This window comes from Erinaceus europaeus, chromosome 6, assembly GCF_950295315.1.
Source record: "Erinaceus europaeus chromosome 6, mEriEur2.1, whole genome shotgun sequence".
Taxonomy (NCBI): Eukaryota; Metazoa; Chordata; class Mammalia; order Eulipotyphla; family Erinaceidae; genus Erinaceus; species Erinaceus europaeus.
Window position 1 is genome coordinate 51,785,617 of NC_080167.1, and position 19,419 is coordinate 51,805,035.

General features: G+C 43.1%; 1 protein-coding gene, 1 long non-coding RNA gene and 1 other non-coding gene across 7 annotated transcripts in view; 1 reads left to right on the forward strand and 2 right to left on the reverse strand.

Moving 5' to 3' along the window:
• The window catches only part of FRMD4A (FERM domain containing 4A), a 593,356-nt gene that overhangs the window by 275,705 nt on the left and 298,232 nt on the right, over positions 1–19,419 (reverse strand). The window lies entirely within an intron of this gene.
• On the forward strand, positions 548–9,970 carry LOC132538928 (uncharacterized). The gene is made up of 3 exons (XR_009550251.1): positions 548–630; positions 8,788–9,025; positions 9,458–9,970. It is a non-coding gene; the product is annotated as an uncharacterized LOC132538928 (long non-coding RNA).
• LOC132539211 (U1 spliceosomal RNA) lies at positions 1,291–1,450 on the reverse strand. Its single transcript, XR_009550503.1, has one exon. It is a non-coding gene; the product is annotated as a U1 spliceosomal RNA (small nuclear RNA).

Here is a 19,419-nt window from a genome sequence, read left to right on the forward strand (position 1 = left end):
TCCTATCCCCATCATCTGGGGCAAAAGTCCAAACAACTGTTTGGACATAACCATTTGTCACTGTGCAATCCCTGTGCCAGCTCTTGAGCAGGGGGTGGAGAAGGATATTTAGAAATAGCACTCACATGGTTGAGTGAGTAGGCGATGTGTAAAAAACCCAAACCCAAACAATCTCTTGAAATCCTGAGGCATTTCAGGACTGTTCACCAACACATTTAATCCCATATTTGGGTCTGGAACATATCCCAGCTCTGACAGAAGTCATCATTTCTCGACCTGGGAGCCCAAGAGACCCATTTATATAAATGTTAGGGAACTCACTTATGTTCAGTGGGGGAATAGAAGAATAATTTTTTTAATGTTTGACTGTGTATATAAAAATATTCTGGGTCCCTGGGAAAGTACAAAAGAGGCAGGAGTTGGCCTGTGGTTTAAGTTCCCTAGAGTTTCATGCCAAGAACCATGTTTAGAAATATTTTCCTCAAGCTCTACAAACCATCCTACAAGTGGTCTTGGGGCTATAAAAGTGATGTCATCTTATCAATTACCCCATTTATGAAAGCAACTTCTCATATGAACACCAGGCCACAACAGAAATACAACCAGGACCACCAGAATGGAGTCAGTCAAGTAAGTGCCACAGTCCCCTATTTCTTTATCTCCTATTATTTGGTAACCATGAAAATCAGGGGCCAAGGATGAATTTTTTGAGGATGTATTTTGCAAGCATGTGTTTGGGCCATCACAGCCTATGTGAAAACAAAAATGCACATGACTTGTTGAAGGTTACAAACAGAAGATAAATGGTTTGGGACTTGGAGGTGAACTAGAAAGGCCCAGTTTTAAATATGAAGGTGGGGGTGTGTGGGGGCAGTGGGCTCTGTGAGGTTCATGAAGGTCAAGGGCTTAGAAAGGGCTTCCTTCTCACAGAGGGAGTGGAAGAGGAACTAATGCTCATTAACTTGATGGGGGCAGGGGAAATAACTGCCACTTTCACTATAAGCAAGAACTGAAGTATTAGAAAATTTGTTGTTGTGAACCTGTGAGGAGATGTGGAATGAACTCAGAAAGTTCATGCTTTCCCTCCAGACATAAAGGAAAGTGAGTGGAATTTATTAAGAGAAAGACAGGGAAGAGGACATGTAGTTTTTACCTAGAGTTTACATTTATCTGAGTCTTTGGCCCAATTGCAGGTATTATGTGGTTACATATTACAAGGCTTGCTTACTTTTTAAATGTATAACTTCTAGCAAGGTCTCTTTTCTTTCTTCTTTTTAAAATTTTTCTTTTTTTAAGAGTGTGAACACAGTCCTCCACCAGCACAAATTATAAGGTTGTTTTCCACATTTGGGGAAATCACAGGGGTCAGCACATCTGGAGTGCAATAGATAAGCCTCACCCTGGTAAAACCACCTTCGTGATCATGGTATCTCTCCTGCCAGGTATCTGAAACTCTTTTCTAATTGAACAATGACACACACACACACACACACACACACACACACACACACACACACACACACACACTTTTCTCCCTGGTGTCTCCAGCTGAATAGAGTACTGAATGAAGGAAAAGGTGTATTTTATTTATACCAAAGTGCTGTTATGTGGTTTTGCTGTCTGTTCCTGGGTGACAGGGTTTCAAAAGCCTGCCCTGCAGTGCTGGCTGCTCCAGAACAGGCACTCCTATTTTCTTATTTTGGCTTCCCAGATTGAAGATATATGAGAACTAGCCCTAGATTTCCCTTTATACTCAGTAATAAAGGCATAGACACTAGGACAAAGTCAATGCCAGAAGCTCAAGGAACAGGAATGGAGATTTTCATCATAGTACATGGGACCAGTTCAACTTCTGCAGGTCATTTGCAATTTTGGTGAGTGAGTGATGCTGAGTAATCATCTTCCAGACTATCATTTTCTGTCATATTTAGTATGCTTTCTTATGGTAAAGTGGAAAGCAGAGACATAATGGAGACTGATTATCCAAAAGTACTACTGCTAGGGGGAAGGTAATCTGCTGACCACTTTGTGCCATATATATGTGTTCTATGTCATTGGAGCATCATTGTCAGGACTCCAAAATCCCAGCTACCTAGTGCTTGTATTTCAACATGGCCACAGCAGAAATTCTATTTTATTCTAATATATAATATTTTCTAACATTAATATAAATTCCCTGGCAACAGAACTTTCATCAAGAGAAACACCCCCCGCCCAACAGAGAAAACAGAACACATTGTAACCATGAGCTCTCCTCTAGAATTGGTAAGTGTTTTAGCTTTGTCCATGAGTTTGGCCATCTATACTGCAAGTTAAAAGTGAACTTCCCAAATCACACCCCTTCAATAGATGCAAAATTGGGTCTACATTGAGGATTTGCTTATTAATGTAGTAAATTTCCTAGTAGCCACTGATAAACTGAAAACTGGTCTTTCTTAAGAACTCTGGGAGACAGAAATATTTATTTGGAGTATGACCCTTTAGAACCACTGAGATGATACAGAACACGGTCTGTCTGTTCTATATCTGTGACTGACAAGGATTATAGGCAAGATGAGTTAGTATAGAGCAATAGAAATTGGGACACCAAGAATGGGACTGAGGTTAGAGAATCAGGTCAGTGGTCAGTCACAGACATCTAAGATCATCCAGAATTTAAAGGTCAAGGTGAGTCAATGAGTTCAAAGGTGGAAATCAAAATATTTGTGAATAGCTGATGGAGAAATGACTCAGCTGGTAGAATGCAGGGTTTGTATGCCTATAGCTCTGAGTTTGATCCTAGGTACCACATGTATTGGAGTAGTGCTCTGGTTTAATGCTCTCATGTAAAAAGAGCTCTGTCACCCTGTCTATACACACACACACACACACACACACACACACACACACACACCACATGAAATAAGTAAAATAAATATTAGAGATATATCTGTGAATAATGAACCCAGAGTTAAAGTTAACCAGAGGTCATAAAGTAGGTAGAATAAGAGAAAACAGATCAAAAGGCAAGAAGGAGCTGGGGATGGAGCATTGTGGGAGAGCGCACATCTGGCATGCGTGAATCCCTACATTTGCTCCCCACCACCTTCCTTTCAAAAGCATACATAAGGAGGCAAGAGGCAATGGTCATGAATCTGAATGGGAGAGCAAGCTCCATCTGCCCATGTCCCATCAGGGACCTTCACATCCTTCCCGGTAGAGCAGAGGACTCACTCGTGGTGAGACCCAGGTGACCTTCAGGTGGGAGTGGGTTAGTAAGAACCTGGCCATGTGCCAGCATGCAGGTGAGGCAGAAGCAAGGTCCTGCCAAGTATCAGCCCCCCCTATAGTCCTTTCATTTGGATTTCTTCTCTATCTGAATTAATATTCAACTAAGGCCTCACAGCTCAAGTAGAGAAATTTTTCCTTAACTCAAGGCTTAGAATGTTCCTGAATTTGTGAGTAGTCCCTTACCCTCCTCTGGGACAAAGCAAAGGGCTTTCTCCCCCAGCTGACACAACCCTGAAATTGGAGAACCAGGGAAAGAAATTCAAGGGAAAGAAATCCAATGCTGTTTAACAAACCAAGAGAAAAAATATATATATATATAAAATTATACCACCCAGGTCATGAAAGCATTTGAAAATATATCATAAAAACTAGCTTAGATTTTATGGTTTGATTTGCCAAGAAAAATGTAATATCATGAATTTTTTTCCTTTTTTTTAAAATAAATCTCTGTGTGATATAATTTGAAGTAAATTTCCACTAGAGAGGGAGGAAATTGGATCAGGGTATTGGTTATATCCCCCTTGATGCAGAAACAAAGGTGATGATTTAAGATTCAGCGAGGAGGAGCCATGGAGGAGCTAAGTGCTTTCTGTTAATAAACTAGGGACAAGGGGACCCATTGAGCTGCAGCTGGGGCCAGGCTTCCTGTTAATTAAGCTCCGGTGATGGGCAGGGCAGAGAGCTCCTCTGTGAACTGGGTCACAATTAAGTGGCTCCAGACACTCTCTGGGGACCATCCCCAACCCCCATTCAAACACAGGATGGATTTCAAAATGTGAAGGGCTGGGAGATAGCTTTCCAGGTAGAACACACACTGTACTACATGTCAGGCCCTGGGTTTGAGTCTTGGCTCCACAAGGGAGTACCATGGATGGCACTAGGGGAGCTCCATGGATTGTGGAATGGTTCTGTGGTGTCTTTCTCTGCTTTCTTATTTTTTTAAAAAAGATTTACTTACTTTCATTAGTGAAAGAAATAGATAGCAGATCACTACCTAGTTCTGGCATATGGTGGAACTGGGTCTTGAACCTGGGGCCTCAAGCATGCAAGTCTGATGTGCTAATAAAACACTGTCTCCCCAGTCCTCCTATTATATAAAATAAAGAATGAAAATGATGACTTGGGGAAGGTGCTCAGCTGTACTGCATATGCATTCAGACTATACACTCAGGTTGCCAGCCCCTCCTCACCTCCAATGGGATGAACAAACCTAAGCATGTTTTCAGATATTGTTTGATATTTATTGTCAGGGCTTTACTATTCTAGACTGAATTTGGGGGAGAGAGAGAGAATGAGAACATGAGAGTGTAAGGCTCTACCAGGTGTGTTCGGAGGAACTGAATTTTCCTTCCCACCATAAGGAATAGAAGAAAAGAATCCTATTGAAGAGTCCCCCAGTGCAGTGGGGCTAGATTCATGCTGGGTCATGTGCATGACAGCATGGGTGTCCTATCCAGGTGAGCTATTGCCAGCTCCAGAATGGCTTGCCTGCCCCAGACCTGCTTTGTTTGTTTATTTATTGCTGGGTTACTGCTGACACTTGGCTCTAACACAACTCCATTATTCATATAGATATAGATATAGATATAGATATAGATATAGATATAGATATAGATATACAGATATATAGATATATATAGATATATTTTTTGTAGTGGGTAAAAGTCAGAAAGAAAGATATAGAGAGGAGTACAGAGAAGGAGAAACAAACACTTTCAGCACTGCTCCACTGCTAGTGAAGTCCCCCCTAAGAGATAGGGGATGAATCTAGGGGCTTGAACCCCAGTCGTTGCACACCGTAATATATCACTTTACTGCATACACCATTATCTGGCCCCCTAGGTCAGGTTTTAAAAAGCATAACTGAGGTAAAAGAAATACACAACAGGATCAGAAGATAGCTTATATGGATAGTGCACCTACCAGATGATAGGACTTTTGGAGATAGGCATTGGGGTTGACTGCACAATAGTATGGATACACTTTGCAAGGGGCACTAACAACAGTTCAAATGGGCAGTTTTATGTAGACTTCTTTTTTGTGTGTATAATGGCTGGGGCAACTAACATTTTCAGAGAGAGAGAAAGCGAGAGAGAGAGAGAGCGCCAGAGAGCACATAGCACAGCACTGAAGGTTCCTCCAGCTTGGTAGGGCCTGGGCTAGAACAGAGTGCACTATCCAGGTGAGCTATCTTTCTGGGACCTCACACACATCCCCTTGACCTCCCCCAAAACAAATAATTGAAATATTTTGTTTGGAGGACTTGAATTTTCCTTCTCACTATGAGGACCCGGGGATTGACAGGAAAAGTCTCTTATTTGTACATGTTTATTTCTTAATGAAAATGGTTTCTCAGCGATGTGAAATTGGGTTCTCAGTAGCTAATGTGAGTCACTGAGTCACTCCCTTGTCTGTCCCTGTGGTTGGCAGGCCAGGACATTCAGAGGTTACAATCTGCTGACCACAAAGAGCATTCGGACTCTAGTTTTAGAAATTGGTGACTCATCTTGGGTCATTTTTCTTGTCTCTCTTTCCCCTCTCTTCCAGCCTGAGGAAGCCCCAGGAAATACTTTTACTTCTCATTACCCCAATGCATTGGTAGCACCAATGAGGCTGATCTCTTAGCTTGCCTTTCTGGTTTTAAGTAGGCAGGACATCTTACGATTTGGCCTAGTGACATGTATAAGCAAAGCAGACACTTACATGGTTTCAGAGTTGCTTCCTACCTACAGTTAACTAGGCCATAGCTATAAAGGAAGGGGGAGAAAATTGCAATTGCTGAGCAGAATCATTGATATTATTTGAAACTGAAAAAGTGAAACTTCTTGAATTTCCTTTTTGGAAAGGAGATTCTCTGAAGCTAACAGAATCAAGTACACCTGAGATACTGTAGAACACAGGGAAATCTGATCAAACAATAGGTGAAAGTTGAGTCTCTCAGGCCTGACTTAGTTTCTATACAAAATAGAGAGGGAGGGTTGGGTGGTGGCATACTCAGTTAAAGCACACACACTACCATGCACAAGGAACCAGGTTCAAGTCCACAGTCCCCAACTGCAGGGGGAAGCTTCATGAGCAGTGAAGCAGTGCTACAGGTGTCTGTCTTTCCCCCTATCTATCCTGTCCCTCTCTGCCCTGTCAAATAAAATAAAATAAAATAAAACAAGAAAAAAGGGTTTTTTTATTAAAAAAAAAAAGGGCTAGTAGTTATGGTAGATTCATTGTACAGGCACTGAGCCCCAGTGATAACCCTGGTGGCAAAAAAAGGGGGGGTCAGATGGTAGCTCAGTGGGTTAAGCACACATGGCGCAAAGTGCAAGGATCCCGGCTCGAGCCCCTGGCTCCCCACCTGTGCGGGGGTGGTTGCTTCACAAGCAGTGAAGCAGGTCTGCAGGTTTCTTTCTCTCCCCCTCTCTGTCTCCCCTCCTCTCTAGATTTCTCTCTGTCCTATCCAACAATATCAATGGCAACAATAACAATAATGACAACAACAAAATGGAAAAAATAAAGCCCTCCTGGAGCAGTGGATTTGTGGTGCAGGCACTGAGCCCCAGGGATAACCCTGGAGGCAAAAAAAAAAAAAAAAAAAAAAAAAAGAAAGAAAGAAAGAAAGAGGAAAAAAAAGGAGGGTGCTATTGGCTGTGTGTGACCTGCCTCTTACCCAGCAGAGGATAGTGCTAGGATTCTACATAGTACACAGAGTGCCATTTGTTTAGGTGCGTAGATTTGTTTTAAAGGTCCAGGAGAGTTCCAGGCCAGTCAAAATTGGCAGTTGTAAAATTCTTATTATGGATTCAAACCTTGGATGGAGAAACTATTTCAGTCTGGATTACAAGTTTTAGCATAACAGTCACCAAGGAAGGAAGGGTTTTCAGAAAGAAGTTATCTCAACATGAGCTATCTCTTCTTTGTCTCTTATTAACCCTGCCCTCTTTCCACACCTTAGTCTTCTGTATCAGGGGCTTTCATTTCTCACTGAATGACTTACACACTCATGCTGATCTTTCCCCAAGGTTTGTGTGAAATAGACATGCTGGGGACTGGGAGATGACTCATCTCATAGGGCATGTACTGGGGTGTGTGTGTGAGGCCATGAGTTTGAGCCCTGACACCACGTGGAAGCACTACGACACCACGAGAATCTCCAGGAATGGTGGAGTGGTACTGGGGTATCATTTCTTTTTAAAGAAAAAGAAATAGTTATAATCAAGATGTCTAATAGGTAGATTTAGAGACAGACAGCTAGACATAGATTGACGGATGACAGATATACAGAGGTAGGCATAGATATATAGATATAGCTAGCTAGATTGACAGAAGTCAGAAGATATCTTAAAGGTGAGGAAGAGCAATACTCAGTGTCAGTGGACATGAGCTAGGCTACCTAGGACTATTGCTTCTCAAAGACTCCACTTGGGAAGCTCTAGAAATGCAGGTTCTCAGGCTCTGCCCTACCTGCCAAATAAGATTCTGCATTTGACAAGGTGCCAGGTGATCCCTTTGTACACCGATGATCAAGAAGCACTGCTTTACAACACAATAACCAAAGAGGGTGATCTTCAATAGCCTTTTAGTTATGGAAAATTTTGCCCAAATGAACTCCTAGGAGAAAAAGTAACACTTATGGGGCAGGCTGGTGGAGAGACCTGGGTCTCCCAGCCCCCTGGTGGTACTTCCCCACTCTATTCATACCTCTATGGCTCCCAAGGGTTCCAACTGCAAGTCTCCACAGTCTTCTAAACAACATCTCAAGCCATGGGATTTTAAGGGAGGCAAATATGTATTAAATGATCATGAACAGATGACTTTCAAGCAAGACTGCACCGTAGAGCTCAGAAATTCCATAGCAAGACATGGGGAACAGGGAGCAAAGAAAGCAGGAAGAGAGCATGATTAATAGGAAGACAAGAGAAAGAGGGAGAAAGGACACAGTCCCTACAGTTAGGGGTGTCAGATCAAATAAAGGACACATGGTTAAATCTGAATTTCAGATAAACACCAGAAGACACATTTAGAGGAAAGAAGGAACCTTTGTTCTTTATCTGAAATTCAAATTCAATTGGTTGTCTTGTATTTTCATTTGTGAATCTGGCAGCTCAGTTCTTTTCTCAAGGGTGTTCTTCTCATCAGCTGGGGCTCACTGCTGCTGAGACCCTGGTCAGACTCTTTCCTTTGGAGAGTGCTCTGGGCTTGCCTGGAATCAAATCCTGGATCTGTCAATGCTGGCTATGTCTCCCTGGACAAAGGGATGTACCTCTCTGTTCTGTTTTCTTCTCTATAGAGTGAATGGCTCTAGGTTGAAAAACAGTCTCCTGTAAAGGAACGACGACATTAACCAAAGCACTAAGTAAGCTCATGGGACACATTGCATTCATTTGCATTCTGTCTCACTGGGTCTAGGAATATTCCTTTTTGGAAGATTTTTTTTTTTTTTCAGAACCACTTGGGAAGCTTTTTCAGATTTTTTTCCTGGGAGGACTGAATCCATTCGGCATTAACTTGGTTAATTCTCTCTAGGATGAAAATGAAACTCGTTCAGGAGGCTTCATTTGAGTCTCTCATCTGTGTTCAGAATAAGGGAGAGAAGTGGCAGGGGTGTGTGCGCATGCAAGATCTCCAGTCTGACAGGGTGGACAAACCCTGAGACAGTGAGTTCTTCATCTCAAGGATGGATTTCCTGAGAAAACTGCTACAAACATGCCTGAAACTGGGATCCTGTGACATCCCTTTCACAACTCTCACTGGCCCATCTCAGGTACTGACTTTAGTTTCTAAATTTCTTTCCATGAACTCCTTTACTCTAAATTTATTTTATGAATGAATGAAACTGAGTGAGAGATTGAAAGGGGAGTGAAAAGCACTGCTCCACTACCCACAAAACAAGTGTGAAACCAAATGTGAAAAGGCATACTGCTTTGTGATCTTAACAAACAAGAGCCACAATACAGGGAGGTATTAGGGGCAGGGGGTGTCAGTTCCAGTTAAGGAGATACTAGAGTCCAGTTTAAGGCTAGATTCTGTCAGAATCCCCAGTGGAATGGAACAATAATCCAGAAACTGCTCTATGGACACTTCTGTATCCTGAGTCTGGCTCTTGGTTTCCCCAACCTCCCTGGTTCCAATCCACTGCTAGTAACAGCAGATCTTTTCCAGGAAGCAACTGTATTTGTGCATCTGATCCTTTCAGAGGAGCTGAACACTGAAAATAGACTCAAGAAAGAAGACCTGGAGTGAAAAGTTTCCCACATTCTGGTGGGAACTGAAGAGCAGGAAAGGCTCCCTTCAGACCCTCTTTGTGGAGAGAAAAGCAGACTAGAGGAAAGTCATTTTCCCTAGAGGAAAGTCATTTTCTGGCATAGATATATCAGAGACAGGTAAATAATCACCTTCTGACCCTCCACTGGGTAGCTCCCTGTAGACTGTATTTGATGGTCTTCCCAAGGACAGGTATGTACACCACACAATGGGGTGAGATGGAGTGGCTCTGTCTTGTCAGGCCCAGCCTTCCAAATGCATTCACTCAATTCTGGGGAAAAAGAACAGCCTGTTCAGAGTACTGTGTTCCCATGTCTCAGTTTACCTGGGAGCCTTTCTGATAAACCTGCTGGGATCATTTGTTCTGCCAAGAGAAGGGAGGAGTTATCCTTTGTTCCTTTTTTTTTGTTTAATAATTATTCTCAATTGACTACATTTCCCTTGTGTTGGTTTTCCTGACCGAAACCAACACAAATCAAAGGAAAAGTTGTGGGATTACATGTGACTTTGCAGGGGTGCAAACGATGTGCACATAAATAAAAGCATGGAAAATAAAAGTAAATTAGGAAGTAAAGGATAATATGAAAGTGGAAGAAGGAAAAGACAAAAGTAAGTTAAAAGGAAGAGACTGTGTGAAAAGACAATAGAATGGGGGGTTGGGTAGTGGCACACCTGCTTAAGTGCATATAGTACTAATTGCAAGGACCCACACAAAGATCTGGGTTTGAGCCTCTGCCTTCCCACCTGCAGCAGGGAAGCTTCCCAAGTGGTGAAGCAGGTCTGCAGGTTTCTTCCTCCTTCCCTCCCTCCCTCCTTCCCTTCCTTTCTCCCTTCCTTTATTTTTTCTTTTGCCTCCAGGGTTATCACGGGGGATTTATGCCAGCACTCCACTGCTCCTGGAGGCCATATTTTCCATTTTTATAGGATAGGACAGAGAGAAATTGAGAGAGGAGGGGAAGAGGAAGGTAGATAGGGAGAGAGAAAGACAGACACCTGCAGACCTTCACCACTGTGAAGCGACCCCCCTGCAGGTGGGGAACCAGGGGTTTGAACCAGGATACTTGTGCAGGTCCTTGTGCTTCATACTATGTGCACTTAACACAGTGCATCACTGCCTGGCCTCCCAGGTGTATATCTCTCTCTCCATCTCTCTCTCCCCTCCTCTCTCAATTTCTCTCTGTCCTATCCCATAAAATTGAAAAAAATGGCCAGCAGGAGCATTGGATTCGTAGTGCCAGCACCAAGCCACAGTGATAACTCTGGAGGCAAGATAAAAACAGTCATTAGAATGAGTGGGGGTGGGGGGGCAGCAGTAACTGAGTTTCCTGGCAGCAAAAGTGAGAAGGTAAGTGTGCCCAGTCATATACTCATTACCTTTAAAAACGAATTACTAGGGTGGAACTTAAAGAAGAACACTTAATAATATAAGTAATGATGTCTTAATTGACTGTCACTGTGAGAAAGCCTCAAACACATTTTTATAGCTGTTTCTGAGCAAGGTAGCACCTTGCCTTCAATCTCCCTGCCCATAAGCAGATCTTTCCTTTGTCTTCTGCTCTGAGTCTTCTTCTCCTCTTATTTCTCTGAGTTCCATTCAGATACTTCATTCCAGATTTCTCTGGCTCTTTCTACCATCTTCAGATTCAAAACCCATTAGCTTGTCTGTAGGACTCACTGCCCCAAATAATGCTCATACACTGCCATAGTTTTCTAGTCTGTCAATCCTGTCACAATACTCCATGTCCTGTCTGGGCTCTATGCTGATCGGCATCAGTTATGGCCCAGAAAGGGCTGCTCCAAGTTTAAAAAGCAGGTACTAAGCCAGCAGCCCTCAATAAAGACTCATTAAAGCCCATGCACCTGCTCTGTCACAGGACTACCTCCCTGGCCCAGTCTTTCTACTGTGTGGGACAAAAACAGTGTTGCACCATCCATGGTGTTCCCATGTGTGCATGGGATCAAATCCAAGGCCTCTTGCATGGAAGGCATGTGCTCTGCCACTAAGCCACCTTTCTGACACCAAGATTAACTCATCTCAATAAAATAATTTCAGCAAGGTGTTAAGAAAATATAGAGCAGTTATAATGATAGTTAACTTCCCAAGGTGCAAGTGCAAAGTGACTGGGAAGTGAACAGTTGATGTGTCCATCCACTGGTTCTCTAAGGTGTCCTGGGGAAGTCTTGGTTAAGTGCCAGTCATTGTATCCAACAAGAGACAGAAATGAAGAGATTACAACTAAAAAGAAGAAGCTCAGAGGCTGATTGGTAGCACACTGGGTTAAGCACACATAGTGTGAAGCGCAAAGACTAGCTCAAAGCTCCAGGTTTGAGCCCCTGGCTCTCTACCTGTGGAGGGTAGGGGTGGGGGTGGAGGTCGCTTCACAAGCGATGAAGCAGGTCTGCAGGTGTCTTTCTCTCCCCCTCTCTGTCTTTCCCTCCTCTCTCAATTTCTCTCTGTCCTAGCCAACAACAATAACAGCAACACCAATGGAAAAAAGATGGCCGCCAGGAGTAGTGGCTTCATAGTGCAGGCACTGAGTCCTTAAAGGTAAAAATAGATAAACAAACAAACAAACAAACAAATAAATAAATAATAAAGGAAGCTCTGTTGTGGATCTGACAAGTGAGAGCTGCTCTTCAGAGAAGGCGTGGGGAAGCATAAATGGCTTCTTCCCAGTAGGAACATTACTCCACTGTGATTTCCTGGGAGAGTCAATAGGCCCTGCTGGTTGAGCTCATGTTTTTATCAGAAAAGGAGCTGTGGCTCAGAAGCCCTCTCCACTGAGCATAAAGGGAATGATTTAGAATGAAAAGGTTTCTATGAAGTTGTGCCCAGATAACTGCCTCAGTCATGAATGACTGTCAGTGCCCCTATGTTACCGCTGATTTTGAGGCAGAACAAACATGGCTGGTAAACGACTTCTCCAGGTGATGGAGGGGCCACTTCACTGGGTGAACTTGTTGACAAGGTCCAGTCCAACACTGGGCTGCATCTATCCAAAGCAAAAGGATGTGTCAGGTGTTGAGTCACCCTGGCAGGCGAGGGTTATATCAACTTAGCACCAATAGTCAGCTTAGCGGTTCTGTTGCTGCTGAAGGTCCATTCTTCTTGCTAGGTGGTAAAACTATGCTCTAGCCCAGATGCTGTATCCCTATTTCCCTGTAGCTGGAGGACATGAGTGCAATTTATTTAAATTCATCTTAAAATTTGCATTTCACCTGTCAAAAGATTTTTTTAAAATTTTGATTTAGCAGCAGGATTATGAAGCCAGCTGGAGGGCTAAAGGAGCTATTCTTGGATATTTTTTTTCTGTATTGAGATGTCTCTTTTGTATAAAATTCAAGACTGGGGAGAAGGAGTACATAGATTTTGGGGCTAGAATGGTGCTTATTTTATTATATAAGCTGAAAACTGGCATGTGGGGGTCACACATAGTGCAAATGTAGTTTGTTCAGAAAATGATGGTTTTTTGAGCTTGGATTCATTGACAGCAAAATGTAGACATTTATATATATATATATATATATATACACATATATATACACACATGTGTGTACATGCATGCACATATATTTCCATAAATATAAGAAAATTGCACAAAGTTTTTCTTTCCCAGTGTTAGAAGACCCAGGAACACTGGCCCAGTTTTACATGAAAAATCTGGGTATCAACTGCCTCATCTTCTAGAACAGGACTCAGGACTTTCACTGCCTCTGTTTGTAATGGACTTCTTTCCTTATTGATCTACAATTTTCTTGGGGGGTTGGGTATGAGGGAGGGTACTGGGGCTTAAACCCAAGGCCTCATACTTGCAAATCATCCTCGATACCACTGAGCTCCATCCCCAACCTTCTACTTCCTACATCTCTCCAATATATCTGGCTGCTGAGTAACAATGCCTACATGGGCCCCACTGTATAGGGGAACAGAGGCAGCTCAGCACTAGGATAGAGGATGAGCTCCTCAGGGACCCAAAGTAGGCAAAGGTTCAAAGAAGCTCTTAAATGCTAATGCTATCTATTTCTCATGAGTGATTCTCAGAAGGAGCAAGACAAGTCTTGGCTTCCATGACCCTATTCTAAGACACAGTGTCTTTGTTTCTGTCATTCCACATTAAGGTCACTGGATTGAAGGAAGAAAGAATTGTAGGAGCTCCCCTACCCAGCCCCCCTCCTTTGACTGTTGGGCTACTTGATTCAGCACTTCCCAGAGGGGATCGCAGAACACACCTCTAGGGATTGTTCTAGAAATAAAATCCACTGATGATTATGTTTGAATGGGGTTTGTGCCACTGGATGCTGTCATTACCTGCATGGAGAATCAAATGGGGGGTAGGGTGGGTGTATGGGTAAGCACCTGACCTAGAATCCTTGTGTTTTGGGGAGACTTCAGAGCTGCAAATGGAGGCCTAGGTGTGAGCATATCACTTCTATGCTGCTGATTTCAGATCTGTAAATGCCCCTGTGTGTTACCAGGGAATTTCCTTTTCTTTACTACCTCCTCTCCCTGAATGTTCTACTACTTGAAAACCCAAAACTCGGATCCAACAAAAGAAGGGATTCCCATTTCTCCCCCTTCACAAAAGTACTGAATTGACATTTTATTTATTTCTTTAATGACCAAGAATGAATCTAGGGAACAGTACATGTGCCAGGCATCTGTGGTGCAGTTTTTATTCTATATTCTTGGAGGTGAGAGGAAGAGAGAAAAGAGAGACAAAAGAAAGAGTAGAAGAGGTACCAAAGTACTGATATGTCATCAATGGAGCTTCTCCCCAGAGCTGTTCATGGTGCTTTCGTGTGATTCTGGGGCTTGAGCCCAGGGCCTTGAGCATGGTAAGGTATGCTATGTGATTTACCTGTGGAGCCACCTCTCAGCTCCTGGGCTGACCTCTTAAGGCAGGGTTCCAGAACTTAGTCCCCACTCTGCTGCCTACATGGATGAAACTGGCTGTGAAGCTGGTATAGCCAGAGCAAAGATACACCCTCTCAGATAAGGAACTTTCTGGAACACTGGTGGCTGTGCTCTCACACTTTAGCATGCTGATGCTCATTCACCAGTGTCAGCCCAGAAGAAATGGGATGACTCAAGCACCTCTGCCTTCACATGTCTTCCACTAGTGAAATCTGATGTGTGCAAGGAAGTGGAAAATGAATGCAGCAGCCAAGGGGGCTCTGCTTTTGGTGGCCAGGTTCCATTTTCCCCAATAAAATCTCTTCTAGTGATGGGATCCACAGAAAGATTAGGCTCCTACTGTTAGAGGCTTTCAGTTTTCTGCAATCTAAAAGGAAGCTAAGAGCAAGATCTTCCTGTGTCACCACACCACCCAGACCCAAAGAGGCAGAACCTAACATCAAAGACATGATTTCTCCCAGTTCAGTTCAAAACCATCTACTTTTACAGACTAAGTCTCTATGTTCCCTAAATTCAAAGTTCAGACTAGAACTTGCTGATCTCAGGCATTTGGTGGCTGGCTCAACCCTAAATTATACTTTCTAAATATATTCTGTGGCTCTGGCAGGGTTACAAAGCTCCAGAATACGATTATATTAACCCATTTATTTTAAATCAGAGGTAGATTCAAACAAAAGATAAGCATTTTGTTGTTGCTGTTATTTATTCTGATACAGTTTAGTTAAGCTTAGACTGGGGTGGAGTTTTGCTTTTGAATGATGTGACAATGGCAAACATTAAAACCTGTCTTTCAGTCAATGCCCATGTTCAATTAAAGCATGAAGCAATTACAGAAGCCAGACCTTCCACCTTCTGCAACCCACAATGACCTTGGATCCATACTCCCAGAAGGATAAAGAATGGGAAAGCTATCAGGGGAGGGGATGGGATAGGGATATCTGGTGGCGGGAATTGTGTGGAGTTGTACTCCTCCTATCCTATGGTTTTGTTAATGTCTCCTTTTTAAAATAAATAAATAAACAAACAAACAAATAAATAAAATCTGTCTTTCATGTTCTCTCTTCTGGGCAATCTCTGAGGGATAACTGAGGGGCAATTGCAGTTCCATTTTCTTCTGTACTTTATGGGGAACAGAGGCTATTTAAAGCAGGAATGCTATTCCTTGGGTACCACCAGGAAGAATCATTGCTGAGCCTGGATGCCCTGGCCTTCACCCAAAAGCCTCCATAATTACCTCCTCTTAACTGTTAGGCTACCCTCAGGCTGAGAATGTCTCTGCTGTCCCAATGCTTTCTCCCTGGTGATGTGACTGTATTGCACACACTCCACACATCAGTTTCCTGCTAACACTGCAGTAAGATAACTGTCCCCATCTGCTTGATTAACAGCAGTTCAATATTTCCTTTTAACTTTCTCTCTGGTTCTTTTACTAGCTCACCACTGACTGCTTCTTATTTGGTCTTTGCTAGTTCCTCCTTGTGAAAATGATCTTGAAATGTTAGAGTGACATTTGGTCCAGTTCTCTGATACTCCTTTATGACCATCCACACACTCTTCTCTCACTCCCCATTCAGTTCATCAACTCTACCCAGTTCTGGGGAATTATTATTAATTTATTATGATGATGATGACTATGATATCTCCAGGGTCTTAACCATGTCTGATGTCACTGTTCTGACTTTTTCAGGCAGAAACAGAGGAGAGAGGGAGGGAGGGAGGGGGGGAGAGAGAGAGAAAGAGAGAGAGAGAGAGAGAGAGAGAGAGAGATCACAGCAACAAAGCTTCCTACAATGCTCTGATATACCAGGGGTTTGAACCTCAGTTGCACACATGATAAGGAAGGCACTCTACAGCTGAACTATCTTGTTGACCCAGCACTGTAGCTTTAGACATCTTCCCTGGTGGCCAGTAGATAGCTCATCTAGAATAGCACACATACTGTTGTCTGAGTCCCTGGAAACCATGTGGGAGTATCATGGATGGCGAAACAGTACTGTGGTATTTCTCCTCTCTCTCTATGTCTCCTTCTCTTCTCTTCTCTTCTCTTCTCTTCTCTTCTCTTCTCTTCTCTTCTCTTCTCTTTTCTTCTCTTCTCCCTCTCCTTCCCCCTCTCCCTCTTTTCTCCTTGTCCCTCTTCTCTCCTTCCTCTCCCTTTCTCCTCCTCTCCCTCTCCCTGAAATAAAGAATAAAAAATTGGGTTATTGAGGCTACTTAGCAATGGTGTCCTGGATGCATAAGACACTGGATTTATTCTCTGGTGTTGCATAAAAAAACAAAACAAAACTGTCCTCCATGTACTCTCTAAGGTAAAATGTCCTGGTAGTCTTGGAGGTGGCACAGCTGGTAGAGTACAGGCTTGTAAGCATGAGGTCCCAAGTTTGAGCCCTAGCATCGCATATACCATAGTACTCTGGTGTTCCCTTTGGCTCTCTCTTTCACTTGCTTTCCCCTTTCCCCCTCCCTCTCCCTCTTTGCCTCTATCTAAAAATAGAGAAAATAATCCCTAGTTTGTAAAGCTTGCAATTCAACTGGTGCAAATGTTCCCACTGCAGCCCATTTCAAGTGACTAATGTGTGGCCATTGACTGTGGAGTTGGAAGTAGATTCTCCTAATTGGTTCTTAAAATATTTTTGGTATTATCTTCATTTATTTGATAGAGATAGCCAGAAATTGAGAAAGAAGGGAGAAAGAGAGACACCTGCAACACTGCTTCATCACTCACAAAGATTTCCCCTTGCAGGTAAGGACCAGGGACCTGAACCCAGGTCCCTGAGCATTGTAACATGTCCATGCAACCAGGTGTGCCACCATCTAGCCCCTAATAATTGGCTCTTAAGAGCAGAATAAAGCCAGTCCAGGATATTCCCATCAATGTTCACATTTACCTTTCCAGTCCAGGCCTTTCACCTCAACATAAACTTTCACTTTAATATCCTTCATCTGAATTTTGAATCATCACCTTAAACTGAACACATCCAAACAGAACTCTTAATCACCACACCTCTTGTCTCATCACCTGCATCTCTTGATATGTGTTCCATGTCATTGAGTATCTACTCCATCCCACAGGTAACTCATGACTTCTTTCTTTATCTCAAACTCCTTACCCAATCCATCAACTCTGTCTTCTAGAAAAATCCAGAGTTTGTTGATTTGTCATTACCTCCTGAGTATCATGTTTTTTTTTCCCTCCAGGGTTATTTCTGGGGTTTGGTGGCAGCTCTACAGATCCACTGCTCCTGGTGACCTTTCTCTCTTCCTTCCTTTCTTCTTTTACTGAATATGATAGAGAGAAATTGAGAGGGAAGAGGGAGATAGAGAGGGAAAGAGACAGAGACTCCTGCAGACCTGCTTCACTGCTTAAAAAGCAGCCCTACTGCAGGTGGGGAGTGGGGGCTCGAACCCAGGTCCTTGCACTTCATACTATATGCACTTAACTGGTGCACCACTACCGGACCCTTGTATCATCTGGTTTAAATCATCATTACCTTTCATCAAGATTGAAACTGTGCCCTAAGGGACAAAGTTAGCTGACAGGGTACTAGAGGACTAGGTGACATTACATGAGAAATCAGACTAGGTAAAAGTTACTTTCTTTCACATGGTTTTCAGAAGCAATCAATATGTTAAACTAAATTTGCAAAAAAAGAACACAAGCAGAAACTCACATCTCTCCCTTTGCTCCTGATTGTCTACTGGCTTCAAGGCAAGCAACAAAATTTCAGACTAGTTACAGGAAAGACACACACCGAAGACTTAGCATGTTACTGAAGGCCAAGTTGCCTAGTGATATCAAGACCTCCTCCTGCTTATCCTGAAACCCACATACTGGTTTAAATAGATATGAGAGAAGTTTCCAGCCTCTCCTTATGCCTTTATAAGCATTCTCTGAAACAGGAGACAGATGTTAGATGTGAACATGATTCCTACTTATTTTTTATTGTTGTTGTAGTTATTATTGTTATTGATGTCATCATTGTTGGATAGGACGGTGAGAAATGGAGAGAGGAGGGGATGACAGAGAGGTGGAGAGAAAGACAGACACCTATAGACCTGCTTCATTGCCTGTGAAGTGACTCCCCTACAGGTGGGGAGCCTGGGGCTTGAACCAGGATTCTTACGCCAGTTCTTGAGCTTTGTACCATGTGCACTTAACCTGCTGTGCTACCTACTGCCCAACCCTCCATGATTCCTACTTTCAGTGCACTTCACATAGTAGCAAAAGCCTTGTGCTTCTTGCAAGTATGACTTCCTGGTGATGAATTCTCATCACATTTGGCTTTGAGATTATCCTAATCATCTGCTTCCATCAGTTTCTCTATCAGCCTAGTAATCACAGTCAGTCCTCTAAAATACATTATCTGTCATCTGTCTCCAAACTTTCTGATCTTCTGCATCACTCAGAGTAAAGTCCAAAAATATTTGCCATGACCTACATAGTCCTTTGCCCTCTGAGATCCTGGTATTTTGCCAAGGACTGTTTTCCTACCATGTAGCCCATTCTCTTACTCTGCTCTAGCTGGCCCCTTGCTGTTGCTCAAATCCATCAAGCACTCTTGACATATTGTCTTGTATGTGCAGTCTCTGCCTAGGTGCATTATTCTCCCAGAAGGTTTCATGCTTTCTCTCTTACTCCTTCATATATTGCCGGGATATCCTGAGGGTGCTTCTTCCTGAGCAAGGCTGCTGCATGGAAGAGGGATCAGGAACTCGTGCCCAGCTAACATCGCAGGAGATACACTCTGGAACTCTCGGAGTCGGAAAGCAATTCCAAGTGTTTTTACTCAGAAAAGCAGCTTGTATATATACTAGCCAAGTAGGGTGGAAACAGGGTGTGATGTAGAGAGGGTGGAGAGAAAAGACAGTGGTGGAGATCAGGGTGACTATGAGGGGGCGGAGCAAAACATCGTGAACCAGTGGGGATTAAACCAATGCCCTGGAGGGAGGGTGGTGCTTAGTTAACAGTGGTTTATGTAAAT